We start from the raw sequence: 13,695 nt of genomic DNA, 5'->3' as shown, positions 1-13,695 counted from the left end.
TCCTTTTTGGCAGGCTCTCAGTACTTTGTGGTTACAAAACAGAAATCATTATTCAAAGAAACAAAATATTACCTAGCTACAATCAGAATAGAAGAATGTATCTTGGCTTATACATAAGCAAACATTTGTACTTTCAGTTCGTGTTTTGCTTTGAGCTGTTTTTGCTTAGTTAACTTTTAATAATAGTTACAAATGTCCCAAACTATTGGCCTATACCTTGACTATTTTTTCTTGACTTACTGACTGGAACCGGTGCCATGGTTATGGCAAGTGGTTGACTTGTTATTAATTTTAATCAAACAAGAGTAAGAGCACAAACCATTGTGCACAGGAACAAGAACAAGTTGCCCAGTACTAATCACTAACCTGTCTTCTTAACATTAATTTTTCTTCTCTAGATTTTAATTTAATTTCTCAAAAACTTCCTTGACAGGAATACAGGGAGTTTTTCATTAGACATTAACAATTTACACTCCACAGCTGAATCATTGCATTTATAGCAAACAGATCCATTCTTTAGAAGTAGATGTATTAATTGGGAAAGTCATGTTTTTTCCTTCATGCTCAATGGTCATATGAGAAGTCGCAACTATACTTATTAAAGGAATACAAAAACAAATTAGCCCATTCCCACAAACATATTGCGCTCCTCCAGAGGATGGACGCCTTGCGCCATCCACCTCAGTAGGGCCTTGCCATTGCCTGAGTCAGGGGAGGGGCGCAGCAGGAACTCTAAATCCAACATGGTTTGTAGTAGCTCCTTGAAACTTGACAAAATAAAGGAGTTCTCAGTTTTGATCTATGGTTTGTTTCCTCTTCAAGTAGCCCTAGGCACAGACTGTGGAGAACACTTTCATTGAGAGGGGTTGCCAAGCTTCTAAGAAATAACGATTTTCCGAAATAAAAGCAAATATTTTTTCACCCAATCTTGATGATACTTTGTGGTAATGATCGGTACACAAATCCCACTTGACTCACGAAATTTTGTTCTTCTAGGTTGAAGCGTTCGTTTACAGTAGCAGCTTATATTTTTAGGTTCCCTCTGATCTCTCCTATATAGATAGGTGAATTTGGAACTCTAAGTCCAACATGGTGTGTAATAGCTCTCTGAAACTTGACAAAATAAAGGAGTTCTCAGTTTTGTCTCTATGATTTGTTTCCGCTTCATGTAGCCCTAAGCAGAGACTGTGGAAAAGCACTTTCATTGAAAGGGGTTGCCAAGCTTCCAAGAAATTACGAGTTTCCGAAATACCAGCAAATATTTTTTGAACCAATGTTGGTGATACGTGGTGGTAATGACAAGTACACAGATCCCACTTGGCTCACCAAATTTTGTTTTTCTAGGTTGAAGCATTCGTTTACAGTAGCAGTTTTTATTTTTAGGTTTCACTCTGTTCTCTCCTATATAGATAGATGAATTTGGAACTCTAAATACAACATGGTTTGTAGTAGCTCTTTGAAAAATGGCAAAATAAAGCTGTTCTCAGTTTTGTCTCTATGATTTGTTTCCGCTTCAAGTAGCCCTAAGCAAAGACTGTGGAAAAGCACATTCATTGAGAGGTTTTGCCAAGATTCTAAGAAATAACGAGTTTCCGAAATACCAGCAAATATTTTTTCACCCAATCTTGATGATACTTGGTGGTAATGATCGGTACACAAATCCCAGTTGACTCACCAAATTTTGTTCTTAGGTTGAAGCTTTCGTTTACAGTAGCAGTTTATATTTTTAGGTTCCCTCTGTTCTCTCCTATATAGAGAGATGATATTGGAACTCTAAATCCAACATGGTTTGTAGTAGCTCTTTGAAACTTGACAAAATAAAGGAGTTCTCAGTTTTGTCTCTATGGTTTGTTTCCTCTTCAAGTAGCCCTCGGCACAGACTGTGGAAAAGCACTTTCACTGAGAGGGGTTGCCAAGCTTCTGGAAATAACGAGTTTCTGAAATACCACAAAATATTTTGTCACCCAATCTTGATGATACTTGGTGGTAATGATCGGTACACAAATCAGACTTGACTCACCAAATTTTGTTCTTAGGTTGAAGCGTTCGTTTACAGTAGCAGTTTATATTTTTAGGTTCCTCTGTTCTCTCGTATATAGATAGATGATTTTGGAACTCTAAATCCAATATGGTTTGTAGTAGCTCTTTGAAAATTGACAAAATAAAGGAGTTCTCAGTTTTGTCTCTATGATTTGTTTCCGCTTAATGTAGCCCTAAGCAGAGACTGTAGAAAAGCACTTTCATTGAAAGGGGTTGCCATACTTCCTAGAAATTACGAGTTTCCGAAATACCAGCAAATATTTTTTCACCGAATGTTGATGATACTTCCTGGTAATAACAAGTACACAGATCCCACTTGACTCACCAAATTTTGTTCTTCTATGTTGAAGCGTTCCTTTACAGTAGCAGTATTTATATTTAGGTTTCACTCTTTTCTCTCCTATATAAATGATGAATTTGGAACTCTAAATCCAAAATGGGTTGTACTAGCTCTTTGAAAATTGAAAAAATAAAGGAGATCTCAGTTTTGTCTCTATTATTTGTTTCCGCTTCATGTAGCCCTAAGCAGAGACAGTGGAAAAGCACTTTCATTGAAAGGGGTTGCCAAGCTTCCAAGAAATTACGAGTTTCCGAAATACCAACAAATATTTTTTCACCCAATATTGATGATACGTGGTGGTAATGAGAAGTACACAAATCCCACTTGGCTCACCAAATTTTGTTCTTCTAGGATGAAGCGTTCGTCCACAGTAGCAGTTTTAATATTTAGGTTTTCCTCTGTTCTCCCCTATATAGATAGATGAATTTGGAATTCTAAATCCAACATGGTTTGTAGTATCTCTTTGAAACTTGACAAAATAAAGGAGTTCTCAGTTTTGTCTCTATGGTTTGTTTCCTCTTCAATTAGCCCTTAGCACAGACTGTGGAAAAGCACTTTCTTTGAGAGGGGTTGCCAAGCTCTAAGAAATAACGAGTTTCCGAAATACCAGCATATATTTTTTCACCCAATCTTGATGATACTTGGTGGTAGTGATCGGTAAACACATCCCACTTGACTCACCGAATTTTGTTCTTCTAATTTGAAGCGTTCATTTACAGTAGCAGTTTATATTTTTAGGTTCCCTCTGTTATCTCCTATATAGATAGATGAATTTTGAACTCTAAATCCAACATGGTTTGTAGTAGCTCTTTGAAAGTTGACAAAATAAAGGAGTTCTCAGTTTTGTCTCTATGGTTTGTTTCCTCTTCATGTAGCCCTCGGCACAGACTGTGGAAAAGCACTTACATTGAGAGGGGTTGCCAAGCTTATAGAAATAACGAGTTTCCGAAATACCACAAAATATTTTGTCACCCAATCTTGATGATACTTGGTGGAAATGACCGGTACACAAATCCCATTTGACTCACCAAATTTTGTTCTTCTAGGTTGAAGCGTTCGTTTACAGAAGCAGTTTATATTTTTAGGTTCCCTCTGTTCTCTCCTATATATATAGATGAATTTGGAACTCTAAATCCAAAATGGTGTGTAATAGCTTTTTGAAACTTGACAAAATAATGGAGTTCTCAGTTTAGTCTCTATGATTTCTTTCCACTTCATGTAGCCCTAAGCAGAGACTGTGGGAAAGCACATTCATTGAAAGGGGTTGCAAAGCTTCCAAGAAATAACGAGTTTCCGAATAACCAGGAAACATTTTTTGACCCAATGTTGAGGATACCTAGTGGTAATGATAAGTTAACAAATCCCACTTGGCTCACCAAATTTTGTTCTTCTAGGTTGAAGCGTTCGTTTACAGTAGCAGTTTTTATTTTTAGGTTTCACTCTGTTCTCTCCTATATAGATAGATGAATTTGGAACTCTAAATCCAACATGGTTTGTAGTAGCTCTTTGAAACTTGACAAAATAAAGGAGTTCTCAGTTTTGTCTCTATGGTTTGTTTAATCTTCAAGTAGCCCTAGGCACAGACTGTGGAAAAGCACTTTCATTGAGATTGGTTGCCAAGCTTCTAAGAACTAAAGAGTTTCCGAAACACCAGCAAATATTTTTTCACCCAATCTTGATGATACTTGGTGGTAATGATCGGTACACAAATCCCACTTGACTCACCAAATTTTGTTCTTCTAGGTTGAAGCGATCGTTTACAGTAGCAGTTTTTGTTTTTAGGTTTCACTCTTTTCTCTCCTATATAGATGATGAATTTGGAAGTATAAATCCAACATGGTTTGTAGAAGATCTTTGAAAATTGACAAAATACAGGAGTTCTCAGTTTTGTCTCTATGATTTGTTTCCGCTTCATGTAGCCCTAAGCAGAGACTGTGGATAAGCACTTTCATTGAAAGGGGTTGCCAAGCTTCCAAAAAATTACGAGTTTCCGAAATACCAGCAAATATTTTTTCACCCAATGTTGATGATACGTGGTGGAAATGACAAGTACAGAAATCCCACTTGGCTCACAAAATTTTGTTCTTCTAGGTTGAAGCGTTCGTTTACAGTAGCAGTTTTTATTTTTAGGGTTCCCACTGTTCTCTCCTATTTAGATAGATGAATTTGGAACTCTAAATCCAACATGGTTTGTAGTAGCTCTTTGAAACTTGACAAAATAAAGGAGTTCTCAGTTTTGTCTCTATGGTTTGTTTCCTCTTCCAGTAGCCCTCAGCACAGACTGTGAAAAGCACTTTCATTGAGAGGGGTTGCCAAGCTGTTAAGAAATAAGGAGTTTCCAAAATACCAGCAAATATTTTTTCACCCAATGTTGATGATTAGTGGTGGTAATGATCAGGACACAAATCCGACTTGGCTCACCAAATTTTGTTCTTCTAGGTTGAAGCGTTCGTCTACAGTAGAAGTTTTTATATTTAGGTTTCCCTCTGTTCTCTCCTATATAGATAGATGAATTTGGAATTCTAAATCCAAAATGGTTTGTAGTAGCTCTTTGATACTTGACAAAATAAAGGAGTTCTCAGTTTTGTCTCTATGGTTTGTTTCCTCTTCAAGTAGCCCTATGCACAGACTGTGAAACAGCACTTTCATTGAGAGGGGTTGCCAAGCTTCTAAGAAATAACGAGTTTCCGAAATACCAGCAAATATTTTTTCACACAATCTTGATGATACTTGGTGGTATTGATCAGTACACAAATCCCACTTGGCTACCCAAATTTTCTTCTTCTAGGTGGAAGCGTTCGTTTACAGGAGCAATTTTTATTTTTAGGTTTCCCTCTGTTCTCTCCTATATAGATAGATGATTTTGGAACTCTAAATCCAACATGGTTTGTAGTAGCTCTTTGAAACTTGAAAAAATAAAGGAGTTCTCAGTTTTGTCTCTATGATTTGTTTTTGCTTCATGTGCCCTAAACAGAGACTGTGGAAAAGTACTTTCATTGAAAGGGGTTGCGAAGTTTCCAAGAAATTACGAGTTTCCGAAATACCAGCAAATATTTTTTCAACCAATGTTGATGATACGTGGTGGTAATGACAAGTACACAAATCTTACTTGGCTCACCAAATTTTGTACTTCTAGGTTGAAGCGTTCGTTTACAGTAGCAGTTTTTATTTTTAGGTTTCACACTGTTCTCTCCTATAAGGATGGATAAAATTGGACTCTAAGTCCAACATGGTTTGTAGTAGCTCTTTGAAACTTGACAAAATAAAGGAGTTCTCAGTTTTGTCTCTATGATTTGTTTCCGCTTCATGTAGCCCTAAGCAGAGACTGTGGAAAAGCACTTTCATTGAAAGAGGTTGCCAAGCCTCCAAGAAATTACGAGTTTCCGAAATACCAGCAAATATATTTTTGACCCAATGTTGGTGATACGTGGAGGTAATGACAAGAACACATCCCACTTGGCTCACCAAATTTTGTTCTTCTAGGTTGAAGCGTTCGTATACAGTAGCAGTTTTTATTTTTAGGTTTCACTCTGTTGTCTCCTATATAGATGATGAATGTGGAACTCTAAATCCAACATGGTTTGTAGTAGCTCTTTGAAAATTGACAAAATTAAGGAGTTCTCAGTTTTGTCTCTATGGTTTGTTTCCGCTTCAAGGAGCCCTAAGCAGAGACTGTGGAAAAGCACTTTCATTGAGAGGGGTTGCCAAGCTTCTAATAAATAACGAGTTTAGGAAATACCAGCAAATATTTTTTCACCCAATCTTCATGATACTTGGTGGTAATGATCACTACACAAATCCCACTTGGATCACCAAATTTTGTTCTTCTAGGTTGAAGCGTTCATTTACAGTATCAGTTTATATTTTTAGGTTCCCTCTGCTCTCTCCTATATAGATAGATGATTTTGGAATTCTAAATCCAAAATGGTTTGTAGTAGCTCTTTGAAACTTGACAAAATAAAGGAGTTCTCAGTTTTGTCTCTATGATTTGTTTCGGCTTCATGTAGCGCTAAGCACAGACTGTGGAAATGCCCCTTAATTGAGAGGGGTTGCCAAGCTTCTAAGAAATAACGAGTTTCGAAATACCAGCAAATATTTTTTCACCCAATCTTGATGATTCTTGGTGGTAATGATCGGTACACAAATCCTACTTGACTCACCAAATTTTGTTCTTCTAGGTTGAAGCGTTCGTTTACAGTAGCAGATTATATATTTAGGTTCCCTCTGTTCTCTAATATAAAGATAGATGAATTTGGAACTCTAAATCCAACATGGTTTTTAGTAGCTTTTTGAAACTTGAAAAAATAAAGGAGTTCTCAGTTTTGTCTCTATGATTTGTTTCCGCTTCATGTAGCCCTAAGCAGAGACTGTGGAAAAGCACTTTCATTGAAAGGGGTTGCCAAGCTTCCAAGAAATTTCGATTTTCCGAAATACCAGCAAATATTTTTTCACCCAATCTTGATGATACTTGGTTTTAATGATCGGTTCACAAATCCCACTTGACTCTCCAAATTTTCTTCTTCTAGGTTGAAGCGTTCGTTTACAGTCGCAGTTTTTATTTTTAGGTTTCACTCTCTTCTCTCCTATATAGATAGATGAATTTGGAACTCTAAATCCAACATGGTTTGTAGTAGATCTTTGTAACTTGACAAAATAATGGACTTCTCATTTTTGTCTCTATGGTTTGTTTCCTCTTCAAAAAGCCCTAGGCACAGACTGTGGAAAAGCACTTTAATTGAGAGGGGTTGCCAAGCTTTTAAGAAATAACGAGTTTCCGAAATACCAGCAAATATTTTTTCACCCAATCTTGATGATACTTGTTGGTGATGATCGGTACACAAATCCCACTTGACTCACCAAATTTAGTTCTTCTAGGTTGAAGCGTTCGTTTACAGTAGTAGTTTATATTTTTAGGTTCCCTCTGTTCTCTCTTGTATAGATAGATGATTTTGGAACTCTAAATCCAACATGGTTTGTAGTAGCTCTTTGAAACTTGACAAAATAAAGGAGTTCTCAATTTTGTCTCTATGATTTGTTTCCGCTTCATGTAGCCCTAAGCAGAGACTGTGGAAAAGCACTTTCATTGAGAGGGGTTGCCAAGCTTCTAAGAAATAACGAGTTTCCGAAATACCAGCAAATATTTTTTCACGCAATCTTGATTATACTTGGTGGTAATGATTGGTACACAAATCCCACTTGACTCACCAAATTTTGTTCTTCTAGGTTGAAGCGTTCGTTTACAGGAGGAGTTTTTATTTTTAGGTTTCACTCTGTTCTCTCCTATATAGATAGATGAATTTGGAACTCTGAATCCAACATGGTTTTTAGAAGCTCTTTGAAACTTGACAAAAAAAAGGTCTTCTCAGTTTTGTCTCTATGGTTTGTTTCCTCTTCAAGTAGCCCTAGGCATAGAATGTGGAAAAGCACTTTCAATTAGAGGGGTTGCCAAACTTCTAAGAAATAACGAGTTTTCGAAATACCAGCAAATATTTTTTCACCCAATCTTGATGATACTTGGTGGTAATGATCGGTACACAAATCCCACTTGACTCACGGAATTTTATTCTTCTAGGTTGAAGCTTTCGTTTACAGTAGCAGTTTATATTTTTAGGTTTCCTCAGTTCGCTCCTATATAGATAGATGAATTTGGAACTCTAAATCCAACATGGTTTGTAGTAGCTAATTGAAACTTGACAAAATAAAGGAGTTCTCAGTTTTGTCTCTATGATTTGTTTCCGCTTCATGTAGCCCTAAGCAGACACTGTGGAAAAGAACTTTCATTGAAAGGGGTTGACAAGCTTCCAAGAAATTACGAGTTTCAGAAATACCAGCATATATTTTTCACCCAATGTTGATGATACGTGTTGGTAATGACAAGTGCACAAATCCCATTTGACTCACCAAATTTTGTTCTTCTAGGTTGAAGCGTTCGTTTACAGTAGCAGTTTTTATTTTTAGGTTTCAATCTGTTCTCTCCTATATAGATAGATGAATTTGGAACTATAAATCCAACATGGTTTGTAGTAGCTCTTTGAAACTTGACAAAATAATGGAGTTCTCAATTTTTTCTCTATGGTTTGTTTCCTCTTCAAGTAGCCCTAGGCACAGAGTGTGGAAAAGCACTTTCATTGAGAGGGGTTGCCAAGCTTCTAAGAAATAACGACTTTCCGAAACACCAGCAAATATTTATTCACCCAATGTTAATGATACTTGGTGGTATTATCAGTACACAAATCCCACTTGGCTCACCAAATTTTGCTCTTCTAGGTTGAAGCGTTCGTCTACAGTAGCCGTTTTTATATTTAGGTTTCACTCTGTTATCTCCTATATAGATATATGAATTTGAAACTCTAAATCCAACATGGTGTGTAATAGCCCTTTGAAACTTGACAAAATAAAGGAGTTCTCAGTTTTGTCTCCATGGTTCGTTTCCTCTTCATGTAGTCCTAGGCAAAGACTGTGGAAAAGCACTTTCATTGAGAGGGGTTCCCAAGCTTCTAAGATATCACGAGTTTCCTAGATACCAGCAAATATTTTTTCACCCAATCTTGATGATACTTGGGGGTAATGATCGGAACACAAATCCCACTTCACTCACCAAACTTTGTTCTTCTAGGTTGAAACGTTCGCTTACAGTAGCAATTTATATTTTTAGGTTCCTTCTGTTCTCTCCTATATAGATAGATAATTTTGGAACTCTAAATCCAACATGGTTTGTAGTAGCTCTTTGAAACTTGAAGAAATAAAGGAGTTCTCAGTTTTGTCTCTATGATTTGTTTCCGCTTCATGTAGCCCTATGCAGAGACTGGGGAAAAGCACTTTCATTGAGAGGGGTTGCCAAGCTTCCAAGAAATTTCGAGTTTCCGAAATACCAGCAAATATTTTTTCACCCAATGTTGGTGATACGTGGTGGTAATGACAAAGACACAGATCCCACTTGACTCACCAAATTTTGTTCTTCTAGGTTGAAGCGTTCGTTTACTGTAGCAGTTTTTATTTTTAGGTTTCACTCTGTTCTCTCCTATATAGATGATGAATTTGGAACTCTAAATCCAACATGGTTTATAGTAGCTCTTTGAAAATTGACAAAATAAAGGAGTTCTCAGTTTTGTCTCTATGATTTGTTTCCGCTTCATGTAGCCCTAAGCAGAGACTGTGGAAAAGCACTTTTATTGAAATTGGTTGCAGAGCTTCCAAGAAATTACGAGTTTCCGAAATACCTGCAAATATTTTTTCACCCAATGTTGATGATACGTGGTGGTAATGACAAGTACACAGATCCCACTTGGCTCACCAAATTTTGTTCTTCTATGTTCAAGCGTTCGTTTACAGTAGCAGTTTTAATTTTTAGGTTTCACTCTTTTCTCTCCTATATAGATGATGAATTTGGAACTCTAAATCCAACATGGTTTGTAGTAGCTCTTTGAAACTTGACAAAATAATGGAGTTCTCAGTTTTGTCTCTATGGTTTGTTTCCTCTTCAAGTAGCCCTAGGCACCGACTGTGGAAAAGCACTTTCATTGAGAGGTGTTGCCAAGCTTCTAGAAATATCGAGTTTCTGAAACACCAGCAAATATTTTTTCACCCAATGTTGATGATACTTGGTGGTAATGATCAGTACACAAATCCCACTTGACTCACCAAATTTTGTTCTTCTAGGTTGAAGCGTTCGTGTACAGTAGCAGTTTATAATTTTTGTTTCCCTCTGTTCTCTCCTATGTAGATAGATGATTTTGGAACTCTAAATCCAACATGGTTTGTAGTAGCTAATTGAAACTTGACAAAATAAAGGAGTTCTCAGTTTTGTCTCTATGATTTGTTTACGTTTCACGTAGCCCTAAGCAGAGACTGTGGAAAAGCACTTTCATTGAAAGGGGTTGCCAAGCTTCCAAGAAATTACGAGTTTCCGAAATACCAGCAAATATTTTTTCACCCAATGTTGATGATACGTGGTGGTAATGATCGGTACACAAATCCCACTTGACTCACCAAATTTTGTTCTTCTAGGTTGAAGCGTTCTTTTAGAGTAGCAGTTTATATTTTTAGGTTCCCTCTGTTCTCTCCTATATAGATAGATGATTTTGGAACGCTAATTCCAACATGATTTGCAGTAGCTCTTTGAAACTTGAAGAAATAAAGGAGTTCTCAGTTTTGTCTCTATGATTTGTTTACGCTTCATGTAGCCCTAAGCAGAGACTGTGGAAAAGCACTTTCATTAAAAGGGGTTGCCAAGCTTCCAAGAAATTACGAGTTTCTGAAATACCAGCAAATATTTTTTCACCCAATGTTGGTGATACGTGGTGGTAATGACAAGGACACAGATCCCACTTGGCTCACCAAATTTTGCTGTTCTAGGTTGAAGCGTTCGTATACAATAGCAGTTTATATTTTTAGGTTCCCTCTGTTCTTTCCTATATAGATAGATGAATTTGGAACTCTAAATCTAACATGGTTTGTAGTAGCTATTTGAAACTTGACAAAATAAAGGAGTTCTAGTTTTGTCTCTATGGTTTGTTTCCTCTTCAAGTAGCCCTCGGCACAGACTGTGGAAAAGCACTTTCACTGAGAGGGGTTGCCAAGCTTCTGGAAATAACGAGTTTCTGAAATACCACAAAATATTTTGTCACCCAATCTTGATGATACTTGGTGGTAATGATCGGTACACAAATCAGACTTGACTCACCAAATTTTGTTCTTAGGTTGAAGCGTTCGTTTACAGTAGCAGTTTATATTTTTAGGTTCCTCTGTTCTCTCGTATATAGATAGATGATTTTGGAACTCTAAATCCAATATGGTTTGTAGTAGCTCTTTGAAAATTGACAAAATAAAGGAGTTCTCAGTTTTGTCTCTATGATTTGTTTCCGCTTAATGTAGCCCTAAGCAGAGACTGTAGAAAAGCACTTTCATTGAAAGGGGTTGCCATACTTCCTAGAAATTACGATTTCCGAAATACCAGCAAATATTTTTTCACCGAATGTTGATGATACTTCCTGGTAATAACAAGTACACAGATCCCACTTGGCTCACCAAATTTTGTTCTTCTATGTTGAAGCGTTCCTTTACAGTAGCAGTATTTATATTTAGGTTTCACTCTTTTCTCTCCTATATAAATGATGAATTTGGAACTCTAAATCCAAAATGGGTTGTACTAGCTCTTTGAAAATTGAAAAAATAAAGGAGATCTCAGTTTTGTCTCTATTATTTGTTTCCGCTTCATGTAGCCCTAAGCAGAGACAGTGGAAAAGCACTTTCATTGAAAGGGGTTGCCAAGCTTCCAAGAAATTACGAGTTTCCGAAATACCAACAAATATTTTTTCACCCAATATTGATGATACGTGGTGGTAATGAGAAGTACACAAATCCCACTTGGCTCACCAAATTTTGTTCTTCTAGGATGAAGCGTTCGTCCACAGTAGCAGTTTTAATATTTAGGTTTTCCTCTGTTCTCCCCTATATAGATAGATGAATTTGGAATTCTAAATCCAACATGGTTTGTAGTATCTCTTTGAAACTTGACAAAATAAAGGAGTTCTCAGTTTTGTCTCTATGGTTTGTTTCCTCTTCAATTAGCCCTTAGCACAGACTGTGGAAAAGCACTTTCTTTGAGAGGGGTTGCCAAGCTCTAAGAAATAACGAGTTTCCGAAATACCAGCATATATTTTTTCACCCAATCTTGATGATACTTGGTGGTAATGATCGGTAAACACATCCCACTTGACTCACCGAATTTTGTTCTTCTAATTTGAAGCGTTCATTTACAGTAGCAGTTTATATTTTTAGGTTCCCTCTGTTATCTCCTATATAGATAGATGAATTTTGAACTCTAAATCCAACATGGTTTGTAGTAGCTCTTTGAAAGTTGACAAAATAAAGGAGTTCTCAGTTTTGTCTCTATGGTTTGTTTCCTCTTCATGTAGCCCTCGGCACAGACTGTGGAAAAGCACTTACATTGAGAGGGGTTGCCAAGCTTATAGAAATAACGAGTTTCCGAAATACCACAAAATATTTTGTCACCCAATCTTGATGATACTTGGTGGAAATGACCGGTACACAAATCCCATTTGACTCACCAAATTTTGTTCTTCTAGGTTGAAGCGTTCGTTTACAGAAGCAGTTTATATTTTTAGGTTCCCTCTGTTCTCTCCTATATATATAGATGAATTTGGAACTCTAAATCCAAAATGGTGTGTAATAGCTTTTTGAAACTTGACAAAATAATGGAGTTCTCAGTTTAGTCTCTATGATTTCTTTCCACTTCATGTAGCCCTAAGCAGAGACTGTGGGAAAGCACTTTCATTGAAAGGGGTTGCAAAGCTTCCAAGAAATAACGAGTTTCCGAATAACCAGGAAACATTTTTTGACCCAATGTTGAGGATACCTAGTGGTAATGATAAGTTAACAAATCCCACTTGGCTCACCAAATTTTGTTCTTCTAGGTTGAAGCGTTCGTTTACAGTAGCAGTTTTTATTTTTAGGTTTCACTCTGTTCTCTCCTATATAGATAGATGAATTTGGAACTCTAAATCCAACATGGTTTGTAGTGGCTCTTTGAAACTTGACAAAATAAAGGAGTTCTCAGTTTTGTCTCTATGGTTTGTTTAATCTTCAAGTAGCCCTAGGCACAGACTGTGGAAAAGCACTTTCATTGAGATTGGTTGCCAAGCTTCTAAGAACTAAAGAGTTTCCGAAACACCAGCAAATATTTTTTCACCCAATCTTGATGATACTTGGTGGTAATGATCGGTACACAAATCCCACTTGACTCACCAAATTTTGTTCTTCTAGGTTGAAGCGATCGTTTACAGTAGCAGTTTTTGTTTTTAGGTTTCACTCTTTTCTCTCCTATATAGATGATGAATTTGGAAGTATAAATCCAACATGGTTTGTAGAAGATCTTTGAAAATTGACAAAATACAGGAGTTCTCAGTTTTGTCTCTATGATTTGTTTCCGCTTCATGTAGCCCTAAGCAGAGACTGTGGATAAGCACTTTCATTGAAAGGGGTTGCCAAGCTTCCAAAAAATTACGAGTTTCCGAAATACCAGCAAATATTTTTTCACCCAATGTTGATGATACGTGGTGGAAATGACAAGTACAGAAATCCCACTTGGCTCACAAAATTTTGTTCTTCTAGGTTGAAGCGTTCGTTTACAGTAGCAGTTTTTATTTTTAGGGTTCCCACTGTTCTCTCCTATTTAGATAGATGAATTTGGAACTCTAAATCCAACACGGTTTGTAGTAGCTCTTTGAAACTTGACAAAATAAAGGAGTTCTCAGTTTTGTCTCTATGGTTTGTTTCCTCTTCCAGTAGCCCTC

Source organism: Callospermophilus lateralis, chromosome 7 (assembly GCF_048772815.1).
Source record: "Callospermophilus lateralis isolate mCalLat2 chromosome 7, mCalLat2.hap1, whole genome shotgun sequence".
Lineage (NCBI taxonomy): Eukaryota > Metazoa > Chordata > Mammalia > Rodentia > Sciuridae > Callospermophilus > Callospermophilus lateralis.
The sequence above is the reverse complement of the archived record's forward strand: the minus strand, read 5'-3'. Positions refer to the sequence as shown.